The sequence below is a fragment of the Protopterus annectens genome, chromosome 4.part0 (genome assembly GCF_019279795.1).
Source record: "Protopterus annectens isolate FY-2018-M chromosome 4.part0, PAN1.0, whole genome shotgun sequence".
Lineage (NCBI taxonomy): Eukaryota > Metazoa > Chordata > Ceratodontiformes > Protopteridae > Protopterus > Protopterus annectens.
In genome coordinates, this window is record NC_056733.1 from 1,532,629,294 (window position 1) to 1,532,649,113 (window position 19,820).

General features: G+C 38.6%; 1 protein-coding gene across 1 annotated transcript in view; it reads left to right on the top strand.

Annotated features, from left to right (window-relative positions):
* Nucleotides 1-19,820, top strand: part of CDHR2 (cadherin related family member 2) — a 262,582-nt gene that overhangs the window by 202,852 nt on the left and 39,910 nt on the right. The window lies entirely within an intron of this gene.

Below are 19,820 nucleotides of genomic sequence, written 5' to 3' on the forward strand. Positions count from 1 at the left end.
ATTTTGGTGACTATGAATGTCAGCAATTTATTCACTTGCATACCCAATGATCTAGGAATAGAAGCAGTAAGGGACTTTGCCTTTCATTTTGAAGTAAACATGGATGTGAATCTAGTATGCAGCTTCCTGGAATTGGTCCTGGAGAGCAATGTGTTCCTCTATGGTGAGAGCTACTATTGGCAGAAATGGGCATGGGCACCCCCTGTGCAAACAGCTATGCAAATATAGTCCTAGCTGAGTGGGAAAGGCAATGGGAAATGGATACGAAAAATGAATGGAAGGAATGCATCATCTTCTACAATAGGTTTGTGGATGATGTTATATTCCTATGGAAGGGCAGTATGCAACGCCTAAATGATTTCGTCAATTATTTAACAAGTACGACTAGCTTTCTAACATTTGAAGTGAAAACATCAGCAAATGAGATTGATTTCTTAGACGTGAGAATTTCAATGAATAAAAGCAAAGGAATCGGCACCACTGTATTCAGGAAACCAAACTGGAGGAACCATATGCTATACTACAGTAGCATGCATCCGAGACATGTTTTTCAGAATATTGTTGAAAATCAAGTGACCAGGATATCCAAGCTCTGTACTGACAATGATGATTTTCTGCAGGAACAAGACAAACTCTTACAGAATTTTGCTTCAAGAGGCTACAATGAAAAACAATTAGTCATGAGTAAAGGCAAAGCAATGTCCATTCGATACAACAAAGGGCAACCGTACTACTCGAAACAGAAGCAGAATGATGTGAAGAAAGGTGGGAACAGCAACAGTGCCAGATGCATGATGACCTACAGCACTGACTCCTTTAATGTCCATGAAACCATCAAGAAATTTTGGCCAGTCTTAACTGCTGACAGTAAAATTAAGAGAATTGTAGGGGAAACACCTAAATTTGGTTATAAAAACCAGAAGAACTTAAAGGCTTTATTGTGCAACTATGATGGAATACCTAATAAGCAGAGTACAGAAGGAAGAAATAGGTTAGGAACTTGGAAATGTGGCTTTTGCAAAGCTTGCAGCCACATTAAATGTTCCAACAGTTTTGTTCATCCGGTAACTAACAAATGCTATAAGTACTCTGGTTTTGCTAACTGCAACACCAAGAATGTTATATACATTGGCACTTGTAATTTGTGCCAAGCCTATTATGTAGGAAAGACCAATAGAAAGTTTAAGGAACTGATACTTCGCCACCTGTTAGACATCAAGAATAAACTTGTAACCAATGCCCTATATGGACATGTGTCTGAAAATCCAGGGCATTCATTTAGCTTTATGGTTATCTCAACTGTGACTACTAACCTCCGTGGAGGAGACATTGTCAACAAAACTGAAAAGGAAGAAAGCAAATGGATCATGAACCTCAGAGCTAATTTATTTCCAGGGCTCAACAGAGTAGTTCCTATTAAACCTATTTTGAAAGAGAGAAGCCTAATTAAGAAATGAAATGGAGGCTTAAGGAAGGTGTGCATCTGATTGCTGTATGTGATTGGTTGAGCAATTCAGGATCTTTATTTAACAGCAGTAAGTCAGGTCTACACACTAGGATCTGAAGAAGGTTTTTAACTGAAAGCGCTTATCCTGTTTGACCTGCAACTGGAAAAGCACAATTTGTGCTTTTTATTTCTTCGTTTTATTAAAGCCTACATTTTAACAGAATTTCTCAGTGAACGTTTTGCTGTGGTGGAAGCCTTTTTTTCATTTTACTATTTTTGCCACAATTTAATAACTGATGACGCCTAACCGCACAAAAGCCACTGTAGTAACTTTGCAGTCTAGGCAGTGATGGTAGCAGTGCAGACGTTGACCATGTATATACTGCCTCTTGATGCACAACATGCAAACATTCACACAACTATATTATACTGTACACATACATATATATAATGTAAATCACATGTAATGTATCTGGCAACAAGTTCAGATAGTAAAAGTCTTTTTAATACATTTCAAGCAAAGCAGGAAGACAGAAGAGAGAAAAGAATATGCTTTGGGCCAGGTAGACCTTCAACTTCTCTTTTATCTGAAATAAAGAGATAGAAAAACAAATTACCAAAGCCAGATGCAGTTTACAGCTATTAAGCATAATTTACTCCAGCTTACTTGCTGCGGTAGCATTGTCGCCTCACAGTAAGATGCTGTTCGGTTCGATTCTCAGCTAGAGCGTCTTCTGTGTGGAGACATGCATGAATGGGCGTACCTTCGTTGAAGGTTGTGCGTCAGGGCTGGCAACTCGGCACATAAAAATCAACTGCCAATCATTAGCAGACATGAGTTCCGCTGTGGCGACCCCTAACCGGGAAAAGCCGAAAGACACAACAACTCCAGCTTACTTGAGTACCTATTTCTTAATGAAGACTTCCTTAGAAGTGAACTGAGAGTTCTCTAGAAGTTTTCCTTACGATGGAAGCACTCAACTGAGTTGGAATTAATTTTGTTTCTTGGCTGTGACATGTATCTTGTTTTGGCTGTTTTTTTTTTCTAGTTTGTATTTTATATAACCTTCTTGGGGCTTGCTGTTGATTTCCTAAGATTTATTTTCCATCTCCATTCACCATTCCATCCTTAGCGACTCCTTGCCCATCTCCTTCACCCCACACAATCCTAAAATTAGGTACATCCCCACAATTATATATGTCAGGCATACATCCCCTCATAAAATCTCCACTCTTCACTCACATCTTTCCTGTATAGATTAGGCCACATTACTTTCCTTTTCTGATGCTAACACTGCTGTCAACAAATTTGTTGTGCTTCTTTCTCTTCAAGATTCCCACTTCCCCAGTGTTTCATGACTACATAAGGACTCGAAAACAGAGAGGCTAAAAACAAACTTACACCAAGCTAATGGAACCATGAGATGACCCCTGGGAAATATGCAAACAGGATCACACTTCCAACAACTATGAGTACTACACAACCTTGAGGAACATCATCAAGTAGGATAACTGATAACTGTAGACATAAATCTAAATTCCTAAAATCAACTCAAACTTCCCTGCTTCACTCACCTGCACAATTCTAGGAAGAAATTAATATTTTAACAGGAAGATCCCCCCTTAGGAAGCATCCAGCCCAGGCAACATACCCTGCCCTTCTGGAAACCTTACTCCATCTGACTTTGTCAAAGAATTCAGTATCCTACCACATACATGTCACTGTGTCACCTTTAAGGCATAACATAAAGAGAACGCAACCCTCCTGAATTCACTCCATCCTTCTACTTCTCTAAAATCACCACTAAGCTAATTTTACCCAGACCTGAGCAGATTCCACTTGACTGCCCACCTGGTCCTTACAATTTCTAATACTGTCTTTTTTTCCCATTTCAAATCTTTCTTCGCCACCCATCTAAATCGCTTATAGAACCTGTGCCTTACCACCAACATAATGCCTTCCATTTGGAAATTTTCCTTCAGGCATATACCTAATGAATACAAGCCCTCTTTTTGAAGCCACATTTATCCTATTTCCTTACAACCTACCTTCTACAAAATTCTGGGAAAACATATCTGTAACCAACTTTCCTCTTACCCACAAACATATTACTAGCTTTGCAGCAAACAGCAATGTTTCTGGGACAGAAGAAGTACCCTTCCTGCCCCATAGACTGACTGACAACATTCTATGTAATATACACCAAGGTAATCAAACCAGAGCTGTGAAACTAACATATGCCTTTGACATGGTTATCCACTTAGTCTTACTTCTCCATCTGCAGGACATAGCCCTGATTCCACAATATAGTTCAAAGACTTCCTATTCAACAGATCATTCAAGATAAAGATAGGGTCCAGTATATGTAACTATGCCTTCATTCAGTTTTCATCAACAAACTTCCCTTCTATCTTCACCCTCTCCTTCTTCTTATATATGCCTATTGTAAAGGTTCATAGATATTTACTAGGCTAATGACCACAAGGGCTTTTTTAAGCCTAGTCATGCATCCCAAATCTCTGACAAGTTCTGGTACCCTTGATAAGGGTAAACAGGGGCTTGGGAGATGAAACATTTACAAGCAAGGGCTTGGGAGATGAACCATTTACAGGTTCCACGTGTCCATTGGGGACATAAGTACCAAACCAGGGATGAATTTCCTGTTCCCAATTCAATTTTCCAATTGTCCAAGTTACACTTGAATTGGGTTAGGGAGGAACTCTGCTTCACATAGATGGGACCCTGTTCCACAGACAGAGTAGTCTCTGGGATACATACCTGACTTTCCAGTAGGTCCTATTTATATCGCAGACAAGGTTTAAGTCTTCAGAATGGGTAATTCTGGTACTGTTTATTTTGCAGATATGCAGGAAATCCACATTCCATGCACACCTTACTTTCATTTATTTAACAAAACGTATCTGCTCTCCCTTACATCCATCACCTTGAATTCACATGCCCTCTACTATAATTTTTTGCATCTTACTCTACTTTACCATCACAATACAATCCCTACCTCAAAATATTTTAAATTAACTCCAGGCTTACCACCTTCTCTTCTGCTATACACACAAACTAGCATTGCACCATAATTTTACTACTGACCAATGACATCTCCCCCGCCCATCCTTATCACAAACTGCAAGGTAAAACACCTAGCCACATTATTAAAACCCACTCTGAAGTCAAAACATTTCCAACTTTAACTTCAGTTGCACACATATAACATGATAACAATCTTTATTTACACCTGATATTGCATTCAAACACACTAATTCCACCTTTACTATTCTTAAACCCACTATCACAGTTGACATGCTCCCCCTAACTTGCCTAGCCCCTTTACTCTTAATTCCCAACCTCATCACAGCTATTTCTTTACATACCCCCACACACCAATACACAACAACCTCCTCTAACCCTCTCCTCAATAAACAACATAGCTTCTCACATATCTCCTCCCAACCTTTCCCCTATACTCTCCCTTTGTATTCAAGCCACAAACTGGCCTCCTCACGTCCTATGAAACCACACTTGACACCAGTACTCTCACCTAGGAATAAAAAACACTTCCCGTGGTACACATTCCTCATTACCTATATACTCAAATGTGGAGACGTACATCCTAACCATAAGAGTAACCCCAAAGACTTAAACATACTTACACTTAGCCTTAGAAGTATATGTAATAAAATAACCCCACTGCATCCCTGGATTGATCAAAATAAACCTGACATACTAGCCCTTACTGAAACATGGCTACATCTCAATGTAAAAGACTCACAAGTAATATCTCTAAACTGTGCAATAACCAGAAGAGATACAGCTAAAAAAAGGGGGAGGAATAGCACTTCTATAATCCTCTACACTCAACATCACACCCTACACCAGTAATATACCCGTATTTTCCGATGCTGAGGTACTAATTTCCTTTCTGAACCTCAATATAGCAAAAATAATTTGCATAATAGTAATATATATCCCACCAGGTAACAATATGCCAGTGTTGGAAAATATTTTATCCTGGACATCCCAAACAATAAACCCTGAAACAATAATTTTAGGAGCTGTAAATATAGATTGGCAAACCATAGCTTCCGACTCCCCTACAAATAGTATAAATCTGTGTGTTTTTTCTCAGCTTATCAATGCTCCAACCAGATACAGCAAAGATCTTACCTGCCAATCCACCTTAGACTGGATTCTAGTATCCCACCCTGCCAATTATCCCTCTTCTGGTACACTGCCTAGCTCCTTGAGCAATCATCTGCCAGCTTACTCTCTTAGAATAAACTCCCAACAACTAAGAGTACACACTATAAAATCAGTTATGAACTCAATTAATTTTTGTCAGCATAAATTCAACAATTTCCTACAGGAAATAGAGTGGACACCCCTTAAACAACTATACTTTACTAACACCTTCCGTCACATGCTTAATACACTAGCTCCCATTCATATGAAAAGAATAAAAAAACTCAGCATCATGGCTGTCTAAGGAATGTAAACACCTGATGAAGCAAAGGGACCTAGCCTGGTCAACCTGGAAACAAAACAAAAATGAACAAAATCATGTTAATTTCAAAACACTACATAACAAAGTGACAAAACTAAACAACAGAGATAAGAAGTCATAGTATTCCCAGCTTCAACTCCAGAATAAAATCAACCCCAGTAAATTCTGGCACTCCATATCTTCTTTACTTAACCCAGGAAGAAATGGAGAGCACACCATATCACCTAATACCCCTCCATCACAAATAATCAAAAATGTTAACAAGCACTTCATAAAATCAATTTCAGACCTACTAACTAACATCCCTAATGCTGGACCCCCCCACCCTTTAACCTATTCAGACACTGACCCCAGGCCATCAACTACTTCTAACCCTGTCATTACTAACCCCCAAACTCAACAAAATGTCATACAAACTCCATTCTCATTTCAGCCCATACCCACTGACACCATTAAGAAACTGCTACAAAAACTAAAACCTGCTCTACTTCAGCTGACAATATCCCTCCCCAATACTACTTCAAACTGGCTGCTAACTCAGTCACCTACTCAGTCAGTATCCTTATAAATGGGTCTTTATCCGAATCAGATGTACCTACCATATGGAAACAATCACCCCATCTAAAAAGGAGGCAACTCTTTTGATCCATCCAATTTCCATCCTATATCTATCTTGTCACCCATATCCAAAATTCTCGAGAGAGGTATCCATCAGCAGGTAATGCAATATCTATTAGCCAAAACCCAATATGGCTTCTGACCTAGCCACAGCATAGCTATAGCCCTATTATCTTATTCAGACACCGTGAACTACAGACACCGTGAACAAGGCCAGAGATGCAGGATGCTACACAGCCTCAGTATTCCTTGATCTCTCCAAGGACTTTGACACAGTGTCTCACCCCTTACTTTTGAACACACTGTCTAACTTAGATTCTCACATAACAGTGAAATGGTTTCAAGAGCTACCTCAAGGATAGGATCGTAAACAAGCAGTGAAATGGTCCAACAAACCCTCACCCTTTCTTCGCAACCCTACTGGAGCCCCCCAAGGCTCATTCCTAGGACCCCTAATCTTCAAGATTTTCACAAACAACCTTCACACTACCTCTTAACCCGGGACCCTCATTCAATATGCTGATGATTCCACCATAATCTGCATTGCTCAATCACTACCAGAACTATTCTCAAAAACTCAGCAGTCCTTTACAGCAGTCGAATCCTGGCTATGAAATGCCCAACTCTTTCTTAATCCAAAGAAGACAAAACTAGTACTCTTTCATCCCCAAAACACTCCTTGCATCTGACAACACTGCCATTGAAATAGTTCAGGAAACCAAACTTCTAGGTGTTATCATTGACAGCAAACTTTCATTTGATCCCCATATACAGCAAAATATAAAGAAAAGTCATCAAAAACTGGAACTCTTATATAGAAGCAAACATTTCTTTACTGCAACAATCAAAACTACCCTTGCAAAAACATTTTTACTTCCCTCCCTTCTTTATGGTGCCCCTATCTTAACTAACTTATGAAACTCTACCCTAAGCAAGTTGGAACAGTGCTACAACAAAGGTACAAAGTTTGCCACAAACGCTAAATATCACACACACCACTGTGAACCACTCCTAGAATTAAACTGGCTTGAGCTACCCAACGAACTTGCCTTTATTCAGCTAGCCACCTTGCACAACCTTATTTTCAAGCCTACTGCCTGCCCTGCACTAGCCAATCTAGTCACACCTTACAGACAAAATTGATCCCTATGATCAGAAGACAAAAATCTCTTAGCTATCTCAAAACCCACAAGAAAATCTGGTTACTCTCTGTATTCATACTCTTGTCTCTATACATTGGAATTCACTACCTTTAGCTACCAGGTCTATGCCTGGCCTTACCCATTTCAAAGCCTGTTTAAAAAATCATATCAAACATACATGGCTCTGCTCCTGCATAAAGCCTTCCTAATGCTCAGGTCTTCCTCTTCTGTCACATTTCAATCCCTCACAGACTGCAAGATCCAAAGGCTGTTCTAACTCCTTCTCTGCTTCTGTACCATATCCTTAAGCTACTGCTCAGGCTTTATTGCTTCTGTTCTACTTAACTCTCTCTCACTATCCATCTGCATCACTAACTTTCTGGCTGCTATTTTCCTAACTGAAACTAACATTCTGTTTTGCATGTACTATAACAGTCAATGTCACACACTGCACTACCTATGTACTATTTTTTGGGCACTATCTACATCATGTATGGTGAGAGTGACTATTATGGTCTGTAATGTTTTAACTGTATGGGATTGTTTGGATGTGTAGTAATACAGTGCAACATCTTGTAGCAGTTTGTTCTTTCAACTTATTTTTTGGATAGTATTTCTATTGTAACCTTTATTGTATTGGATTATACTGTATTTGTATTGTACTGTATGTGGAGCTTTTCTCCCCAGGCCTCTGCAGAAAACAGGTTCTCTAGACCTAGTCAGACCACCCCGGTAAATAAATGTCAAATAAATAAATAAATCAGAGTGTGGTCTGCTAATGTCTTTAATGACAGGCATAGATCTTTCCTCAACAGCCTGGAGGAGACAGAGTACAGGGACAGGGCCTTGAGGCGGTTTGCATAGGACATGTTACTTATGCCTTTCTTTTAGTGAGGAACCTCTGTGGACATTCCAGTTGTTGGATATGCCTGATTAGGTACATACCAAAGAGGGCATTATACTCAATGATAGGTCATATGAATGCTGAATACAGTGAGACAATGACTTCCTTGGATCTAGATGCCATACCTTTGTGTACAGGTTTCACAACATAGAATGATTTCTTCACTATTGTAGACAAGTGATAGTCAAAGGCTAGATTACTGTCCATGTATGTCTCCAAGTCCCTGACCATTGGGTCAGCTGTTAGGCATCTGTTGTCAATATGTTAGCAGAAGTGGATGACTTCCCAAAGGATACTATTTTGCATTTCTTGACATTTAGTTTTAGTCTGTGACTCTGACATCAGTTGTTTGTCTGTGTCAACCTATCCTGGAAAACATTTGTGTAAGGTGTGGGATTCAATGACAGCTCCTAATTTGCAGTCATCTGCAAATTTAGTCAGCCAGAGGTCCTTGACCTTGGCCTTGACATAACAGAAGTAAATGTCAAAAAGGAGTCATCCCAGGACTAATCCCTGGGGGACTCCGCTTGTGATATTCCTCTTTGTAGAGGTAGCATCTCCAATTCTAACTTCCTGAGTCCTGTATGTGAGCCAGTTGGCTAACCACAGAATGGCATAAGGCTTTATACCTAACCTCTTGAGCTTGTCAACAATGCCCAAGTGCGGCACTGACTCAAATGCCTTGGCCAGGTCAAGGCAAATAGTGTGAATCATTTTGCCCTCATCCATTGCTCCTGTGACCCTCTCAAAGAAGCCCAACAGGTTGAGTAGGCACAACCTTCCTTTGACAAAACCAAACTGGGATGGGTCCAATGTCTGTAGGCCTACCATGTCATTATTGATCATTTCCATGATAATGCTTTCCATGGCTTTGCACATGAGGCCAGTGAGGCCCATGGGTCTGTAGTTTCCAGGGTCTGTAAATGGGCCACTGCTGTATTTAGGAATGACTGCTGCCTTTCTCCATTCTTGAGGCACAAAGCCTGTCTGGAGGCTCCAGTTAAATAGCAATTCCAGAGGCTCTGATAGGTCATGTTTAATGCCATTTAGAAGACATCATGGGATACCATCTAGGCCCATAGATGCAGCGTTCTTGGCCTCAGAGAGAGCATTATGGAGCTGTTCCCTAGTGATAGCACTGGGAGTTATATTTGATGGCATTTCCTGAGGAAAGCTTGAGGGAGAGAGGAGTAAAGCTGGAGCTGAATTTATTGGTCAGTAGGTTTGCCATATCTTCTGGCGCAGTATAGGTGGTTCCATTTACACTGAGCTCTGCACACAATTATGTATTGCCTTTGAGGTTGCAAAGATAGCTAAAAACTGCCTTGTGGTTGTTGGCCTGGGAGGTCAAATGTACCCCAAATTTTGCTTTGGTAGATTTTATTTGCCCTCTGAATTGTTTGTTTGTTTGTTTGTTTTTTTAGTTTGATGAGAGTGCTTTTATCCTGCTGGGTACTGCACCTCCTAATTTTTGTCATAATTTTCTTCCTTCTGTTATGCAGCTAATTGATTTGGTGATTCCACCAGGGTGGCTTGTTTTTTGAGTTAGTTCTGTACTTCTTCCTGGTGCCTCTATGCAGCCATTAACTTGCTTGTATAGGGCTTCTGTGAACAGTTCTGCATAGTCAGCAGCATTCCCAGAGTTTATGATGACTTGAAATGTTATCACTTAACGGCAGGAATTCAGCCTAGACTAGTTCCTGAATATTTCAGGACTAGCTGAGATTCCAGTTTTTCTTTTTACTTCAAAACAGACCATTTTGTGGTCTGACCTTAAAAGAGAAGACATTGCACTAGGGGTTGTGCAACATTCCCCCATATTAGTGAGGACCAGATCCAGTATGGTTGCAACCCTGGTTGGTGTATTGACAATCTGGTCCAGGCAGTCTGTGTTTACAAGATCCAGGTAATCTCTGTGCATGTATGTTTGGTATTCTCTAGGATTTCCACTTAATAGTGGGGTAATTAAAGTCACCCATCAATATGGTATTAGGTTGGATGGTGAGTCTTCCCAATAAGTTTAAATCCTGAGTTATAGAGGGGGACCTGTAGCTTGCAAGGAAGTGGCATTGGAATTTACTTATAATGATTGGAACATGGAGAGGCTTAAGTGCATTATCCTATTTGACCAGCATTGAGGTATATTTATTTCTGATGTAAATCAGGACATCTTCACCTTTAGTCCCTGTCTGTGTAGAAGCTGGTCTAAATGTGTGGAAGACATTATAATCTTGCACTGTTTGTATGTTCTCTGCAGCTTTAAACCATCTCTTAGTGACTGCATAGACATCAGCATTCTCTAGGGTGAAAAGAGCTTCAAGGGAGTAGAGTTTTTTTTCTTTAGACTCCTAGCATTGAGCAATAATACCTTTAAATGTTCTTGTTTTTGATTTCCTAGGTCTGATGTACTTCCAATTTGGACTTACCTAAAAATGGCACAGTGGTGGAAGACAATATTTTAGCTAATATTCAAAAGCATAGAGGAGAGATGGGCAGAACATCCCTGGCAAAGCAGCATGATCTGTTCACCCTCTCCTTCCATGCTGAGAAGTATCGCACCCCATTAGAATGATACCAGAAACTAAGCCAATTATTAAAGTCAGTCATCTTTTGTTTGTACTGTGGCATCATCCTTGGAGAAAGTAAAATGCTGCTCACTGCCAGGCTCATACCAGCCTGGGGCACATATTCTGAGAGCTCCATGATATCTCTCTTTATATAGTCTAGGGAGATGCATCTCAGGTCATTTACACCCATATGGACTATGATGGAGTCATACTGGTACTTGCAGTCCAATGACCTGAGAGTGTGTGCAATGTAGTGGATCTTAGCTCCTGATAAGAAAACTGACTGGGACATTCTCCTTACTCAGCCTACTGAGAGGGCCATCAATGTGTTCCACAATGGAGGCTCCAATGACCAGAATGTTGGATTGTGCAGTGGCTTGCCTTATGGGCTTAGAATTAGATGTTAGATGAGATTTAGCTGTATGTGTTGATGCGGGTGTTGTTTTGAAAGAGTGCATTCCAGGCTGCTGAGGGTATTTGTTATGTGTAGTTTTATCTAGGAAGTCTTTCGGGTTTAGGAAAATTACATTTAAGTGCTTCAGCATATGTGAGTCTATGTGTCTGCTTTGAATTGTGTGCGATGGGTACAGAGTGTGTACTGCTGACAACCTTATTGACATTAGGAGTGTTTTTATTTGAAAGCTTTGCTTCCAGTGGCATTGTGTAAATACATCTCTCATATACCATATCAGTTTGTTTCAGAATTAAATGGTTGTCAGTAAACATGAGGTAATTTCTATATTACCTCAGGAGGCCCATATCCACCAAACTGATAACAGAGATAGTGGGAAAGTTAATATCCATGGCAATAGTCCCTTTTTTATTGATTAGCCAGTTGGAGTGAGAATATAAAGCAATGAAACAATGTCAGGAGTATCCGGTTTGCAACTCCGGGGATAATGCTTGTCACTACAAATTAGATGTCATGTGTGCAATTAGGCATTGATGAAATTTCAGTTGAACTTTAACAGGAAAAATGCCACTCAATGTGTCTGTGTCTATACAGGGCACTGCCAAACACTTGAACTAATAAGTAGACCCTGATAAAGTATGGACAAATGAAGCAGTACTTCCTGAAAAGAAAGAATTAGCTTGTCAGGAGTGATGAAAGGAGAGAAGTCACATGAATGGCTACTGCCTGACTACTACTAGTGCTGGTCTCAACACAGCTTCACTGTGCAAGGATACAGTGCTCCTTTGCTTCTTCCCTCGCCAGAAGCAAAACATTAGAATCAAGCCCAAGATGAGGAGCAGCCCATAGCCTCTTTGGTGATCCACAGTCTAGTCACAGATTATGCACGAGTCTGTAGGCTTGTAATAGCCTTTTCCTGGTGGATGCCTTGAATAGCAACTAGACCAATCAGGAATTTCAATCACAGACACTCACTTCCCAACCAGAGCCAGTCCGTGATCAATGCCCTCGGCTCCTTCTCTCACCAGGAACAAAATATAACCACAAATTCCAACCTGGCACCTATGAAGCAGTTAATTAGGCTTTCTGTTAGTCAGCAATCTCCAGGATATAATGGCCTAGTACTGCTTCTCTCACCAGGAGAAAACAGAAGCACTAATTGTGATATGACTACTGAGAGGCAGAATGTGAGATCTCCAATAACTGGTGGTATGGAGGAGATGCTGAAGATTTTAAAGGTAAGATAGAAAATGGGTTAATATCCTAAGAGCTGTAGTGTTTACTATATCAATAGCCCATGGCTGGGTATGGGTAGTGCTGGATTTACCTATGGTTAGTGTGGTGGTGACCAGCCAAATACAATTGTGGGTAAATCTAGCATTATCTACACACAGCCATGGGTTATCACTATTATATAATGACATTATTTAAGAAAAAAAATGACTTACTTTTCTTAAAAAAATGTCCTTGTATAATGCTACTGTAGTACTCTTCCACATTTTTCCCTGGTATCATGGGGCTTTCTTAATGTATTCTGCATGTGTATGGGGCTTACATTCTGCTTACAAGGTATATCAGTGGTGTGAAAAGGAAGCAATTGAGAAAGGAAGATCTCCATTGTTTTTTTTAATAATAAAAATAATAGAAATCAGAAACTGTTTAGACTTATGAGAGATACAGGGTATAGAAAATACAAGGATAATCAGGTAAGTTTCTCTTCTTTTGCATGCCGTACCTGATTATCCTTGCATTTTCTTTGTCCTCTCTCTCTCTCTCTCTCTCTCTGTCTCTCTCTCGTACTTCTGAAAGGTCTGGATATGTAAGTTTTTTTTTTTAAAAAAAGAGAATAAAACTGGAATCTTCATAGTATATATTATTATATTAGACGAAAGTCTGGGTGACTGAACTTTTTTTCTATTGGTATATGCTTAATTTACAATGGGCACACTACTTGAGCTGACCAATCAGTGTGCTCGTTTTTGAAGGCTAATGGCCAGTCATTGTATATTAAGCAGTAATATATGAGGAGAGGGGTAACTAAGCTTTAGCTAAGTGGAGAGACACTACTTTTAAAAAAGCAAAACAGATTTGAAGCATATCTCTCAACCTCTTAGAGCAAGAAATTGGGACAAAGCCATAAATAATGAGGAGACAAAGGCTCAAAATAGGGATACTTTTTAAACAAGCTTAGAAAGTCAAAATGTGAAACTCAAATGTCTTTCTTTATTTCCTGACTTCAACACTCAATGATTTGCAAATGATTTGCTAGAAAACCAAAATTTTATGAGAAACAGACCAAAAATATGAGGCAAAAAATTGGACATTTTGCAAAAATCTATACAGTTGAGAGGTATGATTGTAAGGGGGTTGGTACTTTGTATTCTGGTTCCATGGGATACGGTGGGATGGCCAATAAATTCAAACAGTTGAAGGGGAGTGATTTCACAACATAATAATTTTGTGCTTACTCACAACAGCCAATGAAAGGGGAAAGGGAAGGGGATAAGTGGTCAAATTAACATAAGCAGCAGCATCTAGAAAGTTTGGTTTAAAAGCACAACAGTACCATGGCTGGAGGGTGGGAAAATACATTTCTGTGTGTCTCACAAGAGGCACAGTTGTCTGTTTCCTAGTTATATATGCAATTAAAAGCAGAATATAAGTAAACACATTGTAAAGAAAACAAATACAATTTACAAAATAGAAGAAGGCAGTAAAGTAGTATAAAATACAAGAAAGCAAAAACAAACTAACTTTTCCTTCACAGAAAGTTGTGGCAGAGTCTGAGGGAGCTTTCCAGTCTCTTTTGTTTTCACTCACAATAACTATATTTTATTTGTTCAGACTCTACATTTGGCACTATTTTGAAGTCTGTTTTGGCATTTTGTCACATTTTTCAGCTATGAGGTCCAGCAGAATTCCACAAATTATTTAAAATTCCTTTACATCCATTTTAGTTTCACAGCATGCCTCTTGTCCAAAGGCTCAGTAATAGCTTTTGAAGCTTCCATGTTGTCCACTTGCTGTAGCGTATCATTCAAAGCAGACAGACCTGTTTGCCACAGATGCAAACTTCTCAAAGGACCTCAGGTTCTGCACCTGAGGCAGTTCCTGCAATGGTCTTCAGTTCTTAGAAATTCCTGAAGTAGCTCACAGTGTCTGGGTGCTCTTTGAATGTTCTGTGCAATACAATTGCTCCATTGTCCTCAGCATTTACATAACACTTCTCTAAAACAGTTCTAACCTTCTGAATATCATCAGCAGCCAAAGCAATTGCTGTTCAATTAAAGTGACAATCAGGAACAAACAAAACAGACTTTACAGAAATCCTGCTGTAGCTATGGTCACTTATAGATCTGCTCCCTCTGGAAAAGCTACAGAAATTTGCTTTCAGCACGACCCTTGGAGTTGCACACCAAGCTCATATCTTCTACTCATCAGTGAAAAAAAAAAAAACAATTCCATGCTGATTGGAACCTACAAAAGACAACCAAATTTGTCCACAGTCCATTTATGTCATATAATGTGAAAATTATCCAGTTTAATCAAACACATCCTTTGGATTTAGGGATTATGTAAGCCAGTCACTAAACTGTGAGTAACACATTGAAAAGCTGCAAATTAAGGTCAACTGCCTACTTTTCTGGGCCAGCAAAATATCCCATTTCCTTTCTCGCTTTGACAGGGCCACTATAAGCAAGGATATCTTCCTTTCTAAACTAGGGTATGGCCTCCCATTGTTCACCTCTGCTTCTGTGAAAAACACACCTCACCCTTAAGACCCTGTCTAATAAAATAAGTTGATTCATGCAAACTCTCCTAGCAACAAGCATCGCTGCCTCCCTCAGTGCACCCCAGAGCAAATACTCTTCATCTTGGCACCCTACTTTTCAAAATACTTAAACAAGGCAAACCCCCAGAAGCCAGTCTCCATGGTCCATTCTCTGCAAACTCCCTCTCTTAGATAACACTGTACTAACCACAGCTCCTGTGCACCTGATCCTAAACTTTGTCAGTCACTTCCCCAGGATTTAAACAAATTCACAGACAAAAACAGAAATAGTTCACTTTGCAACAAAGGACCCCAAGCTGTATTACCGTAAAAAATGTTTTAATCTCCGCTTTCATACAAACACTTCATCAGAAAAATCTGATCTAACAATACAACCGGTTTATATATATTAATCAATTAACCATAGTTAAAAACAATCAACAATTTTAACCCTTTAGTTTCCTTCTTGTTAAAAAACATTTTATATTAACATGTTCATTCAAACCAGGGGGAACTTCAGCACACAAACTTATTTGCCAACACACTTCTCTAGTTTTAATTTCATTTCTGAAGTTACCCCCTCTTCTATCTATTGCTACCCCCTCTTCTATCTATTGTTACTTTTTCAAGAACTGTAAACAAGAACTTACTAAAATTCTTACATACTTTTGAGTGCTTGTAAAGTGCATTGTTTACATCCTTATTCTTAACAGCCCTTACATGTTCTTGAATCCTGTCTCTCAGCCTTCTTGTAGTCATACCTACATAGAATGAATCACATGCTGAGCACAGGGCAAGATAAACCACTCCAAAAGTATTACAACTATACCTTTCCTTAAAAGTCTATGTTGTAATTTAAATGGGCAAAATCACAAAGGCACCTTCGTGTACGAATCCACAGCTGGAACAGCCATTACACTTCTATGTGCCTTTATTTTTACTACTAAAAGCATTGGGAATTCTAGTATCTGATTTTTCAAGCATTTGTTTAATACTATGTGTTTTAACGTTAACAAATTGTGGTTTATTTTCCAAAGCCTGACTTAACTCTCTATGATTGTTAATAATCCGCCAGTTTTGTGTTATAATATTTCTGATGTTACATGTGTCTACTGACATTTTCAAACAACACCGAGGAAATTCACTGGGAATATCCACTTCATTTAATTTGCTAGGTAGTCCATTCCTTAAAATAGGTGGAAACAGAGTCTTCCTTTTACTAGAGACTTTAATGGCAGCCTGATGTAATGGTTCTATAGGGTATCCCCTTTCCACAAATAATTGAGTAATAAACTTCTATTCTGTTTGGAAGACACTATCATTACAAATCATACGTGATGCCCTTATAAATTGCTCTCTAGGAATGCTACGTTTCATATAAGTAGGATGGTTGCTAGTCCAGTGTAAGTAGCTATTAGAAAAAGTTTCTTTTCTAAAAATGTTACTGTTAAAACTACCACTCAGAGGATCCCAGGTGAGTTAAATTCACAGACTATTCCTTGTTTAGGCCTCAGTTCAAAAATAACTTTCTAAATGAGTATGACTGCAATTGTTTGCCTCTAGGGTATGTCATATAAATCTGCACTTTCACACAGTAGTAGTAGTAGTACACCCCACTACTAATTTGCATCACAACCACTTACTACTTAGTTGCAACCTTTTCAACTGTGTGTTTAAGTAAACTATAACTGTACCACTGTACCACATTAATATTTCTGCAGTTAAACCAGTCCCCTCTTATGCTCAACTAATTATTTACTATTAACTTTTTTTTTTTTTTTTTTTTTTTTTACATAACCTTAAACTTCACTAACTCCATCATTTTTATCTTCTGCTTTCAATGTTATTTATTTGCCCCCCTCTCTTACCATTTGTGTAATTATGTACAACTGTACTGGTTGCTGAATTTTCTTACATATTTTCTTATATGTGTTTACCACTATGAAGTGTACACTGCATGCGATTTTGTTGCTGCCTGATATAATCTAGGCTGAACCTGCAATTCATAAATATACATTTATGTCTCTCTCTCTCTCTCTCTCTCTCTGTATATATATATATATATATATATATATATATGAGTGTGTATACATATGTATACATGAAGGGGTGACTCACACACAAACAGACACACACACACACACACACACACACACACACACATACACATATATAAAATGTATGTGTGTGTGTGTGTGTGTGTGTGTGTGTGTGTGTGTGTGTGTGTGCGTGTGTATGTGTGTGTGTATGAAAGGAGAAAGTGGCAGACTGCACTTTAAGAACAGGCTAGGCAGGCTTATTGTCTCTTGCCATGAAGCAAACCCAATGCATTGCAAGCTGCTGCCTATGAAATGCAGCAAAATCAGTTGTGAGCAATATTTCTTACAAGACAACCCAAGAAAGATCAGTGTTTTTGGAGGGCACAAAACCTGGGGTACAAAATCCTAATGCAAAGTCAAAGAAAAGTGAATGTAAGAATGATTAAGACTTAAAATCTGTGCCGAGTTATTGCAGTTCACATGCTCTATGGAAAACCTTCCTTAAATGATCACCAGGCCATAGTCAAGGCCAACTGTATAGTCAATGGACTAATCAGAGGATATTCTTAGCAGAGGCTGTTCTATACAGTGTAGGTAATCAGTCTCCTTGCCCTATTATTTAGCAATTGAGTAGCTGGGGGATACAAATCTCAGGCCATTAATATAGCTTTTTAATTAAGCAAATGTCTTTATTTGATTTGTTAATTTATTTTGATTAGTCATACATTTTCTATTCTTAAATTCTTTAGGCATCATATGCCCTTCCATTATCAGCTATTTAAGTAAGCTGGCAGTATCACTGTTTTTCTCCAGTTTTGTAATATTTATATGGTGAAGCTAACATTTTTCAAATTCTCCTTCAGTTTTGTGAAAGGATTAATAACAATTTTAATCTCAAGAGGATGCCTAGTGACAGTATCGGTCACTGGCACTTTTTTGTATAAACTCAAGAGAAGTGTAGAATAAACTTCTATGTTCCTCACTTGTTCCTCCTGTGCATCTCTTTTCTAGAGTATAAATACCATGTTTTATCCCATTGTAACATCTTGTATTTTAGCTTTGTTTTTTCACTGTTTGGATCAACTTCCTTAATTCTTTCAGCATTAATTTGCATAGTTGTTTTACAAAATGAACTGCATATCTTTATCCTTTGCTATATCTTGTTCTGAATGTTATACACCTTGGTATTTTTACTTGTATTATACAAAGGATCCATTTATGTAATTCATGCTTCATGTCAAACTTTATCATTCTGAGTGCTTTGTTAAGAAATTTTCTCAATCTGTGAAGCTCTAACTTACTAAAATCTAGTTCTTATTTTTGGATTTTTTTTTTCATTTTGTTCTGTCGTTGTTTAGTGAAAAACAAATGGATTAATTGCAATTGCTCTCAAATTTGCACCCTCTTTAAGACCAAATATCATTCCCATTCCCATTCGATAATATAAAGTTTAAGACTGGGCACTATGTTTCAGATATTCTGCTAGTTGTCTGAGTCGTGTCTTATTTTCAAGCATTGGTATAGACAATGAGTTGGATGTTAGATATCTCCATCAGCAGTTGCCCTTTGTATTCTGTTGATCAACTATGAATGATGCATTAATGCTCTTTAGCTATGGCCCAGCAACAAAACATAACATGTTTTATAGGTATGTGTTAAGCTGAAAATAATGTTTAAAACAAACATTTCTAATTAAGTCATATTGTGTCTGGAGAAAGCTGAAAGGTTATAAATTTATTTATTTATTTTTATTTATTTTGACATTTGTTAAGCTGGTTAGTCTGACTGAGCTATAGCCCATTTTAGAGACCCAGGGAGAAAAGCTCCATACAGTGACATTAATAAAACAATAGTGACATCAATTAGTATAGAAAGCTTCTAATAGTAGACAGAGTCAAATAAAGGGAAGAGTGAGGGAGGCAATAGGATCTCAGGTGTAGAACAGCAGTATATGCATCATATTGGGTGAAATAATAAATCATACGTGGCGACATAATGTTTTTAACATAGGTACATCTCTGTTATGCCGTAGGAACTTTACTGAAGCTACACGAAGAAATAATATTCTATTATGGTAGGAAGAGTGAGAAAAACAGTTATCTGCGGTGTAGCAGGTATAACAGAAATGGAATAGACGTGAAGCATGCCAGGAGACAGATAACAGAATAGTAAAAAACAGGTACCTGCCAACACTCATGCAATCAGAAATACAAACACAAGAACACACACACACACACACACACACACACACACACACACACACACACACACACACACACACACACAAGTGCATATACATGCAGCACTTTCACATATTTTATAGGCTGGGAAGAAGATATGAGGGAAAGAGAGAAAAATGTTAACAGGAGAGTGAAGAGAAGATAAGGGGAAGCAGAGTGACA